The 16,417-nt window shown below is 40.1% G+C and overlaps 1 protein-coding gene across 9 annotated transcripts in view; it reads right to left on the bottom strand.

Annotated features, from left to right (window-relative positions):
• PPARA (peroxisome proliferator activated receptor alpha) overlaps positions 1-16,283 on the bottom strand; it is a 43,156-nt gene extending 26,873 nt beyond the window's left edge. The window contains exons 1-3 of one of the 9 annotated variants that reach the window (XM_021393283.1): positions 15,768-15,852; positions 12,806-12,937; positions 11,165-11,228 (exon numbers count right to left, since the gene is read on the bottom strand). The gene's annotated coding sequence lies outside the window, so the exon portion shown is untranslated. The other 8 variants (XM_021393267.1, XM_021393256.1, XM_021393274.1 and 5 more) reach the window with 8 other exon arrangements.

Raw genomic sequence — 16,417 nt, 5'->3', positions numbered from 1 at the left:
ACAACATTTCTGCTTTAAAACTATTCACATGCTTTCTATACCTTCATGTATATATATTGATATTTTCCTCTGATATTTTTAATTATGTAACACAATCATTGCAGATGTATAAGTAGTTATAAAAGTTGTTTTGTCAAGATTGCTTTTCAACTAACAATGGAACAGCAGCAACACTGCACAGGAGGTAAGTAAACCATTTATTCCAAATTGAATACCCTCTACGTTTCACACAACAGAAGCAATTATTAATGGAGAAGAAAAATTATAAAAGCAGAAATTAATTTTCAGCAGACAGACATAAGAGGGGTATTCACCTCACTTTATGGCAAGCATCTCACTTACGCATCCAAGCTGAGCAAAACTCGATGGATTTTCCAGACTGTGATTGATTGGTCTTTGAGGCCATGATCACAAATTTCCAGGACTCCAACCAGATCATTTCCCTCTTCCAGTTTACTGCAAGGCCTTACAAACATTAGTGCTGGGTCAACACAGGGAGCAGAAATAAATGCTTAGGGAGAGGGAAACATGCTGTGCAGTCAACAAACATAGATGTATGTGCAGACCAAATCCTCTCTGAAGAATCCAATAATTGTACCAGCAGGCTAGACTGCTAAGTCAGGTGCTTGCATTGCCTGAAGAAAACCAGCCCAGCCACTGAAGTGGCTGTTAAGAGCAGAAAACTCCTCTACAGGTCAGACAGCCTCTGCATTAAAAGCCATCCAAAGATATGGCTGCATAACTTTCCTATCAGCAGGGGGACTCACACACATCCTGGTTCTCCACTGCTCTTCCAACAGTAAAACTCTCATAGAAATCAGTAAATGGAAGATATAGGCATTTACTCTCAGCTGAAATAACACACTCCAACCTCATCACCCCTCCTCCTGTTAAAAAAAACAACAACACAAAACAACAACAACAAAAAACAGTGTTAAGAATTCCAGTGCTAGAAACTCTGAGAGGTATAATCTAGCTCAAAGAAAGAACAAAACGTCTTATCAAATGGCTTTCTAATAGCAAATCTGAAATTCAACAGCCCTCCCCCCAAACTATGTAAACTAGGAATTCAATTGAGAACACTCCAAATTTACATGCATTACATTTACACCCACTTTATATTAAACCTGAAAACATATTTCATCTGAGTTCTGTATTTGATCCACAACATTAGACTTAGTCAACCTGTAGCAGACAGATCAGGACTTAAGATATGAAGAAATACCACAGTTCTAAGTTATCAGTATGGTGGGATCTGAAGCCTCTTTAAATCAGCCACAGCAAACTGCTTGAACAACAGGAGCCAGATTTGACTTCATCAGCAATGGGACATAAAGGTTTTGCAACCTTTCCTTCAGGCTCCAGAGACAAGGCTTACTGGTCTATTGCCTCAACTCTACATTTATCTGTAGTCATGCTTGCTTTCTTCCACATAAATGGACATCAGATGTAACAAATACGACAGTACTCAATCTTGCATCCAGGTCTTTCTGATAAAACAAAAATTCCATTTTACTTAGCTTATTTCCATAAAGAATGGAGATTATGTTGATGCTTAAACTGATATGAAGCTCAAATAGTCTCAAGTCTGCATGCATGTATGGAATAACAATATGACAATAAGAGAAATTTTTTTTCCCCTCTAGATGTGAACTTTTAATTCAGTTATTTCTGTATTTGGAATATAAAGACCTGACCTATTTTCACCCTAATGAGCGTTGAACAGAAACCTTTTTCAGAAATGGCTATATGTAAAGCATTTCAATCCCTCCTTTAAATCTATGTCTACTGAATCCTTCAAATTTTTGTAAGACTTCAGTCAGGAATTCAGCATTAGTCAGCAAACTACTGAATGTTCTATCAGGGTTTTTGGTAATCAAGACTGTTATCCTTCACTTTTATTTTCTTCAAGTGTTTTTGGTGTGTTTTTTGGCTACAATACAACCCAGTCAGATCTCTAGAAGATACCCAGCTCTAAAACAAGCATCACCAAAGTCTTAACTGGAAAATCTGGGGGAGAAGTCTTTACTATTACTTTGACTTCCGCTGTTGAAATCCCTAGAAATCCTGAAAAAAATGGCAATTTCTGGTTTCTTTTTCCTTTCTCCATTTATCCAGTTTGTGGTCCCACTTTAATAGCAAATAATGACCTCTGACACATGGTTGATAATTTCTTAATATTAGATGAGGGCTGCTTCAAAAGTAATGTTTCCTATCTTATTCTGTTGGCCCACAACATCAAAAGTGGATGTTGTTGGTATAATAGCAGAGGCTGAACCTTACCGACAATATGCCATTACATTTTGTAGCTGTGCAACAGATGGTTCCAAGGTTCCATCCTTTGGAACACATCCTCTTTGAAGGCAGGCTGAGAGAGTTGGGGCTGTTCAGCCTGGAGAAAAGAAAGTTCCAGGGAGACCTGATAGCAGCCTTTCAGTATCTAAAGAGGGTGCTAAAAGAAAGAAGGGGACAGACTCTAGTAGGGTCTATTGTCATAGGACAAGGGAAACGTTTTCAAACTGAAAGAGGGGAGATTTAGACTGGATGTTAGGATTTATTTATTTATTTTTTTTTTTAATGATAAGGGTAGTGAAGCACTGGAACACATTGCCCAGAGGTATGTTGGAGGCCCCCTCCCAGAGACATTCAAGGTCAGGCTGCATGGGGCTCTGAGCAACCTGATCTAGATGTAGATGTCCCTGATTATTGCAGGGAGTCAGACTATCTCACGTTTAAAGGTCCTTTTGAGCTCAAATGATTCCACAATTCTATAATTCTATGACAGATGGCAGCAGAGGGGCAGACTTGACAAAATGGTGTTTGACATGGAATGCATATGAAGCAGAGATGTGTCACTGAATTCCTCCATGCAGAAAAAATTGCACCCACTGACATTCACTGGTTCTTGCCAAAACATCTATGGAGACCAAACTGCAAATGTTAACACAGTGAGGCAGTGGGTGGTGTGTTTCAGCAGTGGCGATGGTGACGTGAAAGACAGGCCACATTTCAGACAGACGTGCACAGCTGTCACACCACAAAATGAAGAGCTCTTGTTCATCACTGGCAGAAATGCATAGCTAGAGGTAGCGAATATATTGAAAAATAGTTTTTTGAAGGAGAGAATTTGCTCTTTTGAATAGTGTCATTGTGCGCTTTGTAGCTGTTGTAGTTTCCATGGAAATAAATAGAAGGCACTACTTTCAAAGTGACCTATGCAGAATAGGCACATTATAACTAACATAAGATTTCAAAAACAAACAAACAACACCTGCCGAGACAACAGTATGTGGGAAGCTTATTCAATTTACCATGTTAGTTATCGATGTATATAAAGCAAATATTTGGATTGGAGTTACTAATATCCAGTATTTTGAGGCATAAGTATGGACATAAGTTAACTTTTTTTTAAAACAAGATACTCAAAACAACAACAGGAATTTGCATCAGTAAACCCACAGCAACAACTCAGTAACCACTATGCTATAGTGTAGTTGGTGTACCAGAGTGCTCTGTTACATGCTCTCTTTCAAGTTCTAATGCAGTTCCCTATGTACTTCTAACAGCCCACTGCAGTTTCTAATAAAAACTCCGCTTCACTGTTATATATACTTCTACGTTTGCAAGACACTCCACGTTTTTTTCTCTTCCTCTCTCCAGATGATCTCTGGATTTACCCTTTATTCAATGCTGTATCAATGTCCATAACTCTTCAGGTCACTGCTACATTCCACTCGTATCATTCCAAACTTGAGCGAGATTCAAATGATTACATGTGTTAATCATAGCAGCCATAGCAATTTGCGCTTCAAAGTTTTACAGATCCTAAATAAGCCATGACAGCATCTTGAAGGTAATGCAGCTAAAACAATTTAACGCTTTGCACAAATATTCTTTTTGTGTTTGCCAAACACTTATATCTGAAGACCACAACAACCAAAGATATTACGTGATTAAGAGGCCATTTTCCATGCAGGTACATTAAAATCTAGGATTTGATTTATGATTGATATTTGAACCAATGCAAGGTCACATTCAGACAAACATGACATTTATGTATTTGCTATTTGATCCAAGAACAAGGTCACATTCACTCAAATGTGTCCTCCGACTACCTGCTGTATTTTTATTGTCACGTTAATGAACTCAAAGCTCTCTGATTTTCCCCCATCTATCTCAAAACTCCTATCTATCTTTGCGATACCGTCTGACAAGTTAATTACCTAAGCCAATAGTTTGTATCAATTAACAGCTAAGGACACCTGGACTTCACAAATCAGTGCTCAGACTGAAGATACTATGTATATAATGCACAGAATTAAAAGAACTTGAACAAAACAACAACAAAAAGAGATAGTGATTTATGAACTACATGCATATATTAGATGTCCTAAACTATTTTCAGTACTCTTTTCTAAAAAAAAAAAATAATAATACACACAAATAAGGTTTAATGTTCAAGTCAATGTCTATTCCTATGTTTACAGCATTTACAAACAGCCTACACATCTGTCCTAACTCGCTCCTCACTGGAAACCAGATCCTTGAGACTAAATTGAAATGTTGCAGTTGTTTCCTTGCACGTGTGAATAATGCATCTTAAATTATGCAAAGTGACTTCTCAATGATTTTCTAACTGTACTCTGACGTTCTACAGCAACGTCATTTGTTGAAGGATAAACAACAGTAAGAGGCACCTACAAATTGGATTTTAACGTGGTGACTAGATGATTATCTTCAATATAATCAACTTTTGAGTAAATAAAATGTAGGCCTCTTGCTAAGTCTCCTGCAGAGTACATTTTTACTACATGTGGTAAAAAAAAACAAACCTCAGAAGGTTAAAATTAAAGACATCTGTGCAAATAAATTTGTCAATTGAAATTATAATCTAACACATACAGAGGCTGTGCCAGGAAAGTTTTTTGGTTGTTTTCCATTAAACATACTGATAATGCTGTAATATTAACATTTGTAATTCAGAAATTTTACTTGTCCATGTACTCGATTAAAAAAAAATCAAAACAAAAAAAACCCACATAATTGTCCTATTCAGAAAGACATAACTTTCAAAAGCAAAGATGTCTAGTAACTCTTGTTAACAAATGAGATGCTTTAGACAGAGAATATTTTTTAAAAGAAATTAAAATCAATTTCCATTAACTTATGGAATCAACCAGAGACTTTGATGATTCAGTGAGAAGCAATTTCTAAACCTTCAATAATACTGCAACAGTCTTTAGGGTTCATATGTATGTACAGATGTCTCAGAATGCGTTCTTACAGACTAGGATGTAAGAATTCATTTAATCTCCATAGACATGTGCTATACGTGTTGGTATGTATTGTCAATAATTCCTTATTGGCAGGACTGGCAATAACGTACTCCTAGGACTAAGAATTATTGCTGTGTTGTAAACAGAAATATCTGCCTTCAATTTAAATTTAAAGTAAAATGACGGCTGAGAAACTGTTTTGTGATATCCCTGTATGATTTTATCTTTGCTGATTATTCAAGACAGCAAAGAAATGTTCCTATAACAAAAATACTTCAGCTGAATATAACCTAATACCGGGCTTGATATTCTGCAACAGTCTGAAATATTTTAAGGATACCAAGTAGTTTTGAGTTTGGAGTTAACTGGTAATGAGATTTCTGAAGTTTTACACAACTTCATGAGTTTAAGTAATGAGATCAAAACTTGGTGGTATTAAGTTGTGACAGTATACAAATGTGGAAGGTAGAATTCATACTGATGGTTTTTTACTGTCAGTAGCATTAAAACATTGGGAAAAGGGCAACTGTTGTAAGAAGAAATAAAAAGCTTTGATCTCTACTGATTTTCTTTCAAAGTCATAACATTTTCATACCATTGTCACCCTACGTCATCCTATCGTGTCTCTCTATCTTTCCTTTTCTCACCATACTTCCAGCTACCTCTCCCCACGCAACACCTCTGAACTACTGACTGGACAAACAGTGCACATATGCTGCAGCTGGTGCAGAGCTGCATGTTGCAACTGGCTCACCACTGCTCCTGTGCCAACTGGCAATTGACAGGCCAAACGGAACAGATAATTTTCAAATTCATATTGCATCATTTCTTCAGAGGGGTCAATAACATGTTTTCCTTTCTTCTTTCTAGCTATCAGCTTTTATAGAAGTTCTGCTATTTCAAAGCCTTTGTGACCACCACTCATTTGTCAGATTGCAGGTTTGAAGACTTGCAGGTTCAAAGCTATTGGAAGAGGAAGGCAGACTGTAATGCACAAACCTGAATTTCTGAAGTAACTAGACTAAAAGATATGAGAAAGTCCTGAAAGCAGTTAGTAACATAGCAGTTTAGAAGCATAATTCTTCTGATATTTTACTCCTCTTTTAAATATATATGCATTTTACAATTTGCTTTCAGTGTTTGTTTTGCATTTACTAAGATCTGTAGAACATAGAAACTGTACAATGTATGCCTGAAGTTATGTCAGTACTTGAAGTATTCTACAGTTTTCCAGGGTCCTTCACTTTGACTCCTAGACACATACTTTACTAAGAAAAAGACAATTGGCTGTCCTTGAAATAGTGTTAAATACTCACTTTGGCTATGGACTTCTGTCTTGTAGGCAAAAACAGTAGCTCTTAGAGAATCATAGAATGGCCTGGGTTGAGAAGGACCTCAAAGATCATCAAGTTTCAACCCCCCTGCTGAGTGCAGGGTTGCCAACCACTAGACCAGGCTGCCCAGAGCCATGTCCAGTCTTGCCTCGAATTGCTCCAGGGACAGGGCATCCACAACCTCCTTGGGCAACTTGTTTCAAAAGGGAACAGGATTATTAGAATTCCTCTAAGAATTCTAATAGCAACATTCTTCCCAAATAAAGAAAAGAGCAATTGTTTTGAAACAATACTTTATATCCAAAAAAGAGAGAAAAAAAAAGAAATGGATTCAAGTAAAGTTATTTAATGCAAGAAGGTGAAAGATCATTTGGATTCTCTAGCATATTGTTTCAAGATTATTCCTTTTATCTTTAAGTTAACGCAAAGCTTTGACTGAATCTTACTGGTCCTTCAACCACAATCTGAGACTTGCAATCCCCTCTTTTTAGGGCACTTGTCAGACTCAGCTTCCCCATCTGGTAAACTCCCCAATTTTGCCATCTCTGATTTCATCAGGCCCTACCCTGAAAAATCAAAATAAAAACCCCACAACTTTGCATCTGTATGTGTAACTAGAGTAGCTCTCCTACAGATGCTCAGCATTCCTTCGAAAGGTACCTCTTTAAAAGGAAGCCTCACCTATAGCTTAAACTTTCATCTTGGCTCGGTCTCCTTGTTTTGGCTTGGGACAAATGTCTACTTGCTTTGACATATAATGCTGCAGCTTATGATTTAGAGATCAACAACACTAAAAAAGTCTTTTTGCCTTAAGTAGATCTTCTTTTCAGCCTCCAGCACTCTCCCCATCCCCAAATCTCAGATTTCAATTTTTGGCTTTACACCAGCATGCTTAGCTTCAATACTTTTTCAGCTGTCTTAGCCTTCTCTTTCATAAGCCATGTCAACCCACCCTCAAAACACCTCCTTCATCTGCTCTAGTCCTCCAGTCTTCTGTCTCAGCTCATCTAGTATCTGCACAGCTGCACTCTTCTCACCATCTGCAGCCCTCTGCATGATTCGTCATCAAAAATAAAAGACCATGATTATTTGCCAGTTGAAAAGCTACAGTGGAATTTACATCTGTTTCTGGAAGAGATTCAAGAAGCCTAATTTTGCCTTCTTAGTGGAGAACACCACCACTGTCTATTTTGTGTGGTTTTATTTCACTGACGAATTTCACTGCCCTGCCCAGACATACTAGCAAGACATATTTGATAATCTAATTTCAATTTAGTAAGACATATCCAATAAAAGAGACTGACCTTCATACAAGATATTACAGATTAAGCCCCTTTCTACTTTTGAAAGTTAATTGAGAAATCCCAGTGAGTTAGCTTTCATACACTTCTACCAGTCTGGAAGCTGGTTTATTTATTCTTCAGGGTACTGATTTTACTCATTCCTTCAAAGTATTTTTACAGGCTCTCATTGCTCAGTGATTACATTTAAATTTAAAACAAAAACCAAAACCAAAAATAAACAAACAAAACACCTGCTAAAAATAAACTAGATTTGATTTAATGGAATGCCACAACTAAGAGTACCCAGAGTGCCATGTGAAACAAAATTATTTCTTTTTTTTTTTTTTTTGTCAAGAAGTGGTCTTCAGTTTTCTTCCAGTAATTTAGAAAATCCTGCCATAAGAAGTTTTTCTTCATGATAATTTTATCACACAGAAACAAAGTCTACAATAACATTGCAGACTGAAGTCCTGTCAACGGGTATGAATGCAATGGATCTACATTTTTTGGCAAATAGACATGAAGCACTTGTACTTCCAGGCTACTGACAAGTCAGATGGAGCATATACTTGGTTCACATGACTTCACAGTTCTAAATCAGGTCATTTGCTACAGTACAAAGATCACAAGCCTTGCACTTCTGCGTGATCAAAAACGTCAAAATACAACCAATTATTTTCCTAACATCTAAGCTCTCTGCTTGCTCTGTGCAATACGTAAAGGGTATCTACCTACTGGTTTAACAGCATTGTATTCACTGCAGCCTCACCACTGCTGCCTGCCTGCCTGCCACTCCACCACTCCTCCCCATCTTTTTTTTTTTTTTTTTTTTTTAATAAGGAAACAGCTAAACTACAGAAAGGTGGAAAAAAAGCCATCAGACTCATTAAACAGTCAAGAAAAGAAATCTTATTTATAAAGTCATGTACATGTTTTCAGTGCTTTGTCATGTACTCTGTAAGACATTTTAGCTGACTGATCAAACTTTGAAAAAGCAGCTATAGGAATACAGCATTCTCAGTCCTCTGCAAAGTCAAACAGAAGTTTGGGGCTACAAAATAAAGTTGCATTAAGGGTACAGCCATCTTAAGTAACGTAATAGCTCCCTGACATCAAAAGAATACTCCTGCTACAGCTCTGTAACACTGTCAGTCCCCCAACCTTCCTTCTCCTTCATTTCCAGCCCTGCAGTCCCAGCCTGCCCTTGTGCTGGCTCTCACATCCATCTGACCTCCCTGGCCACAACTATAGCAGTAAATAAGGTCAGAGCGCAGGCTCAAGGCACACTGTTAGTGCTCTTTGACACCATTTTGGCCCATCCCAGCATGGTGCTCTCCCAGACAAATGCTCAGGCAGGGTTAAGGGGACAGCAGAGGCCAAAACAGGGAACTGTTCTCCACTGGCAATTCAGATGCAACCACGCTGGTTTGGGAGGAAGCCCAAGCTAGCGTGCAACCTTGCCACTTAGCTCTGGGATCAGAGGACAGACCCTGGCATATTTTATTACCTAGTATAGACACAGCCTCAGTGAAACTATTTGGCTCCGGTAAAAACGTAACATGGGAAAAATGTAAATAGACAGAGATAGCTGAACGGACTCACTAAGGGGCAGCAGTGAAGAGGGACAGAACCACACAGCTGACAGCAAAGGAGAGAAGTATGAGTAGGAGCATGACTGATCTTTAACAGCAATTGCTAGATCAGCTCAAGCCATGCTGTTCAATCGCACTTCTTGCTGCAGGGCTCTCAGGAATAATATAGAAAGGGGACATCCCATTCTATTTTATTTTTTCACACACACACACACACATACACACACATACACACACATACACACACACACACCAGGTAAAAGAGAAATAAAATGACTGATAGCAGCAAAATAAGCAATTCTATATTCTTAAAGGATAACTGCTATTGAAAAACTTCCACAGAATTCATTATAGGATTTGTAATCTTGAGAAAATGCGATTCACTGTAACCTCAGAATTATGGCAGAATGCTGAAAATCAGGTGCCCCAAACACACTTATAAGAGTTCAGTGCTCAAAAACAGTGGCCTGTTTATGTAAAGTCACATCTCTATGGAAGCACATCACATAAGAAGTGCAGCTGCTGCCTTTTTCAGAAGCAGCATCCTGTGCTAAAATTTACTTTCACCTCACAGCTACCTGTTTTGTAAAGCAACTACCTGACTTATTTCAAGTCAGTCTGCCCTGCATTTGTCTTTTGTTCTGATGAGAATAAATAAGTAATTAAATAAAATAATAAAAATTATTTTCAGTTGTAAAAAACAGTTCAGAATTCTTACATGCTATTCTCTTTGGGCAGCTACATGTAATATGAGCATACACACTAACCCATTTTTAAATTGCAGATACATGCAGCTTAATAATATAAGTATACTCACAGAGCAAAATTCTCTGAAACTAACCCATCAGAAACAATGAAGGACAGAACACTCTCCTGTTTACATGGCTCTCTTCTAGTGAAACTGCATCCACACGGTACCTTGCATTGACCAAAAAAAAAAAAAAAAAAAAAAAAAAATCCACCCAGAAAAGCCCAGTAACACAGCACACTTACTCCAAACTGTATGTTTACCTGCAGGCTAAAAATGATTTGAAAAGGCACATTTAATCTTTTCCAACTTCACTGACTAAATGTCAGCATCCAATATTCTGTGCTATGCTGGTTATTCTTTCAAATTATTCTTAGAACTACGAACCTTCATGACAAATCTAGTTCTAATCTTCATCAGAAACACAATGTTTATGTTGGCAATGTGCAGTTCCTGTCATCTTCCCCTGAAAACTGCCAACAATCCCACAATATTCACTAAGAACTATAGGCTGCAATTTTGTTTTATTTCTGCATGAAAGTGGGTAAATTTGTGGACTGTTCTAATGGAATGTTCATCAGCCCCATGGCAAGGAATGCCAACAAGCACTATCTGACAATAAACCCAGGAGTCTCTAAACCAGCCTCTTTTGACAAAACACTCACCATCTCCATGTTTCCACCCTCAAATCCAAGTGGTTTCATACTATATTTTTCATTCTAATTACTCTGGGAAACATTTTTCATATGTGTTGAATGAAGACATGAGAAGGTTCTGTTTTCTTCTATATGAGCCAGTAGCATTACTCTAATGCCACGTGCTTAGTAACATTCTTGCTGAATCTGTAACACTAACAGGCAACTAGGAGGTGACAACAGTAATGGAAGTCCTCACTTTCAAAGGGATTTTACTCCTAGACCAAAGTTCTTACCATGTGGACACTCACATTCCGGTTTAAATTCAGTGATTTCTTCTGTGAATTGTATCAGTCATTTCTGGTAAATAATTAAAATAAAAAAGGCATGTAGTAGTCTCTGTGTTACAAAAAACTGAATTGCAGTTGAAGTCTACATGCAGAATTAGAACTTTCTCAGACAGCTAGATATGTGGATATACCCAACAAGAAGTAAACCCTCCTTCAAAACCCTACTAGAGTAGTTTCAAATGACTTTTATTTTTAAATCTAAATAACATTAGGACAGGTAGTGATATCATTTTTCCATGCAAAACACATCAAACATTAAGCTATTCACAACACTAAATGCTCTCAGCTCCAGGATTTTTTTTTTCTTTTTTACACATTTAGATGAATAATTACTCAGCCAGCAATTCACCCACACACAGAACACCAGCTCTGATTCCCTTTTACATATTTACCAACAAACTGGACTATCAAAATATGAAAGTACAAAATAGGAAAATATTGGACTAACTTGCTCTCATGTGCATTTCAGCTGGCTGGTACCTTAGAACTTCAGCAGCTGCTAAGTGCCAAGAAACTACTCTCAGTTTCTCATGGCAGATGCATTTTTTTTTAAACCAAGATTCTTTCACTGTTAGGAAAGTTTAAGTGAATAATCTTTCCATTTATAAATAAATTTAAAAAACAAAACCAAATGTGTGATTGTGTATCAGAAGTTCTAGAAAGGGACAGCTAACTTCCCAAATACTTGCAAATATATCTCGTACTGTTAGTGTTTCCTCAGGCATGAGAAAACTTGAACCTAAAACAATACATTTAGTGAACATAGTACAGCAGAATGAACTATCCTCTTTGCTAGTTCTTATCTTTCAACCTGCAAAGTACAAACAAGTTTCCACAGCTCACATGTACAGCGCTTTAAAACACAGCAAAGAAACATAGTGATGTAACAAGCCTAAATCAAGATTAGAAACTAGTGAATTGTATTTTACAATTTGTATTAATCTGTGCATAAAGAGCCCTTCACTGGATACAGATTATACTTCACAGATATTTAAAATATACATGGAAGGCACTTATAAATAAATACTGTTTCATAAGCAGAAACCACTAGAACTGGTATGAGGAAGCGGAATCACATTTGGCAACATCTCAATGCCACATGCAATCTGATCACACAGCATTCTGTCTATATCCATATAAAGTTTTACAAACATGGTAAATATCACACTTTTTAAGACAGTGATTTTCACTTTATTTTGAGTCTAGTGCTGATTTAGAATCTAAGCTTACAGGATAAGTACTTTTTCACTCAGTGACTATTCAGTGCTCTCCTTCAAAGAAGAGTTGCTCAATATCTTATGATGCTGAACACTCTTAAACACTTCTAAAATAACACCTTTACACACTTCCTTCTACGTAAAAGTCCAACACAGAAAATGGATACCACAGCATCAGGAAATTTTGCTTATTCTGTTGACCTTCCTTTTATCAACTATTTGTTTGCACAACTTATTCAGATTTCTTCCTTTGTCAATTGACTATTTTTACATGAATTACTCCTTACAGATATACTGCCTCAGAAGTTTTTTCTTCTCTAGTTGTTGAGAAACATTGCCAAGGTAGTTCTCAGCCCCCATTTTCACTCACCACTTCACGCAGCATCTTGCAAGGTTGAAACAGAAGCCGCTTTCCATAATCTGTTCCCTTTCCATTTCATTTGCACACTGGCAATAACAAGTGGCTCTTCATTAAAAAAAAACAAAACTGCTGATATTCTTTCTAGCAAAAAAAAAAAAAAAAAAAAAGTCAGCAAAGTTTCTGAAAGCTTACTAATCTAATTTTATGTTGATATCGTGTAACGTAATGGTTTTTCTTATTCCTTATGTCACTTCAGAAAAAAAAAACAACAACAACCAACAAACAGTTATTTCACTTAGATGAATACTTTTTTTTTTTTTCTTTTGAATGACTGAGGCTGTTAATACAAACTTAGTTTTACAACAGGACTACACTGACATCTAGTTAACTAGGGTCTATGACTGGTACATCCCAATAAAAACATTTTTTTTCTCCATACTAAAAATAAATAATTAATTAAGAGCACTCAATTAAGATCACTTCACTGAGAGTCTTCTGGTATTCTAACTATCTATTGTAAAACAAAATACTTTCACTCATAAGGAGCATTCTCGAAAATGTTCAAGCGTTTATGTGGACAAACTGTTACAGTTTCTGAAGCACACATACACACACGCATCCCACAAGATGTCTTTGCAATTGGCATTTCAGCTACCAATCACACACCAAAGGGAGAGATTTTATTGTTACATGTATATAGTTACAAGCATTAAAAAAAAAAAGGCAGCATTTACATAGCTATAAAAATAAATTATGGCCTGATTAAGTTGGCTCCTCTGCCCATTCAGCTCAAAACCAAACAAATTAAAGCTTTAAGAAGATTTTGCAAGAGATGCCAGATTTGATTAAATTGTAAAAAGTCCAAAATGCTATGAGAAAATGTTTGCATTTATAATTGCTAAAAATTTAGCATCATTTATTTTCCAAGACAAGTATGGCATTCTCTTGTTCCTCTTGTCACAGATATCCCAGTTGCAAGAGCGGCAACTCAGAGCTCAGGTCTCAGCATGTAAGTTAAAATAATGCAAACAGGAGGTTAAAAAAAAAAAAAAAAAGAGGTGTTATTTGCTATTTTGAAGAAAGAGCTTCTTCAAAACACTGTGAATAAAAAAATATATATTCCCCTCTTTGAGCAATTCAGGTAAACAGTAAGCACTATAATCCATTCTCCATAACAAGACGAATACCCTGGGCCACCAATCCTACTGTGCTGTAGGACGTTATCTCCCCCAGAGTTTTTATAACACTCAACATAAACTATTAAAAACATAATGACACAAAATCACGCAGCTTCTACTCCATGGTTTAAACCTCATAATTCCCTTTGAAAGGACTACAGCTTGGAGGGGCATGCTTAGGAAATTAAGACATTGGAAAAAAAAAAAAAAAAAACCAACCCTGAACTGCAGGTGAGAAAAATGGCAGTTTTTCAGGACATACAGGATTGCCTGACCATACTGGATGAGAGTCAATACATGGCATCAGCGGATTGATAAGAACTTTTTTTGGCCTGTGTCAAGTGCTCCTTCCAAACATGGGAAAAGCAAGAGAGCGTGCTAGTTACGTGGTTGTACAAACCCCTGATAAGGTCTGCGCAGGCACTCATCCTTCCGAAAACACACATTGTGCTTCATGAAAACCAAAAAGTTGCCATGAAAAGCAACTAAGAGTTCAGGGCTGCTGGCTGGACAGCTCATGCCAGAGAACAAAAGTTACAATGCTGGTTTAGCTTTGAGCAGCATGTGACCACATCACATGAACCACCTCTGCCCTCAATCTCAGCACACAGCCAGGTATCCTCAGCATTAAGACAGCAATTCAAAATTTATCAAGGGAGCATTCTTATGGCTTCTCACTTTACTACCTGCAAAGACCACGCAAATTTCAGCAAAACAATTAGTGTGAGATACAAACAGAAAAGTTTGCAGGTGTTCTATAGTACAAGGACTACTGGATCAAGTCTTTCCTTCCCAGCAAAACTTGTGCAACATCTTTGTGCAGTACTACTAAGACACCTGAAGCCAAACTGCCAAATGATATCAGTTTGGATGACCCTGGCTGCCAAAGCCCGTACTCATTCTGCTTCCATCTGGGAGCTCACAGCATCTACTCGTGCCAGTGAGACCACCCCGATCTTAATGTGAAAGCACCAGGCAAGCCCCCGCAGCACTCCCTCCCGTGACTCTCTGAGTGCAGTTTTTCTGCTTGGTGCCAGCCAGCGGGCAAGACGGCCCCGCAGCAGCCGTTCAGTTAGACGGCAGACGTCGCGGGGAGCAATCTCAGACCCTCCTCACCGCGATACGAGACTCCCGCTGCCAACCGCTCGGGCGGAGCGCGGCTCGCCCGGTCGGAGCGGCCTGCAGGCAGCAGCCAGTGCCCTGCCTCTGTCCCGCACCGCTTACGGACAATTCACACCTGCTACTCAGCGGCTAGGCAGCGGCAAGGCAACACCTGGCGTGACAAGACGCTGGAACCAGGTATCCCTACGGCCCCTTCCGACCAGAGCTATCCCGATTGCTCCCCGGCACCCGACGTGTCCACACAGCCCTTAACGCTGCCCTCCGCCTACTCCTCAGCCCCACTCAGGGCCGGCCCTCGCTTGTCCCTCGGCCACCGGCACCTACAGCATCTCCTCTTCAGCAGCTCCCTGCCTCGGCTGGCGGAACGCGACGGTAATGTACAATATAGCAAAGCACAAGGAGATCGGACAGGAAAGGGAAGGCCACGCCATCAGCAGCACCAGCCCGCGCCCCCGCCCCGCGCCTTCAGTACCCCCAGCCCGGCCGGGGGCTGCCCCTGGGCAGCGCCGCGCGTTCCTTCCGCCCGCAGGCATGGCCGGCCGGGCTGGGGGCGGCAGCGTCGCGTCCCCCTTCGAGACCCGCCCCCCCGGTTCCGCAGGCCCGTCGACTCCCGGCCTCCCAGTGCGAGCAGCCCCCGGGGAATCAGCCCCCTGAGGTCCGGGACACAGTACCCCTGCTCGTGCGCCTGGCTGACCGGCTCAGGGCGGTGGTGACAGGTACCGGAAGTGAGGTCGCGGCACACACCCCCCGCGATGGCCGCCCGCCATTGGCTCGGCAGACGGGCGTAGGGCGAGTGCCGGCGGGCGCTGGCTGCCTCCTCGCCCCCTTCTTCCCTTCTCTCACCGCCATTCCACTTCGGTTCCCGCCTGTACGCCCGCGCCGCTACTCACCGCGGTCGGGAGGGAGAGGGCGAGACTGAGACACTGAAACTTTCCGTTAAGGGCAGATAAAACCCCGCGGTGCGGAGGGACGGAACGGCGGAGAGCGAAGGCGGCCGCGTGGGGACAAAGTCTGCTCTCGCAGCCCTCTTATCCACCCGCCCGAGCTATTTGTGGCAGGGGCCGGGAGCTCACGTGAAGGCGCGGCGCTCACGCGGCACGCGGGGGGCGAGTGACCAGTACCCTCCCGCCCCGCGGTACCCGCACGGGGCTGCCCCTGCCCCTTCCTTCGTTAGTGCGGCCTCCCGAGCTCCTTCTCGCCTAACAAAGCCCAAACGGGCATTTGTTTTAGTGTACCGTGGGGATGGAACCGCTTTGGGACAGTTCCCGGTGGCCTGAGGGCCTTGGCAGTGCCTCGGGGAAACGTGAGTAGGGCCGGAGGA

Source organism: Numida meleagris, chromosome 1 (genome assembly GCF_002078875.1).
Source record: "Numida meleagris isolate 19003 breed g44 Domestic line chromosome 1, NumMel1.0, whole genome shotgun sequence".
In the NCBI taxonomy this organism is placed as follows: Eukaryota; Metazoa; Chordata; class Aves; order Galliformes; family Numididae; genus Numida; species Numida meleagris.
The sequence above is the reverse complement of the archived record's forward strand: the minus strand, read 5'-3'. Positions and strand labels throughout refer to the sequence as shown.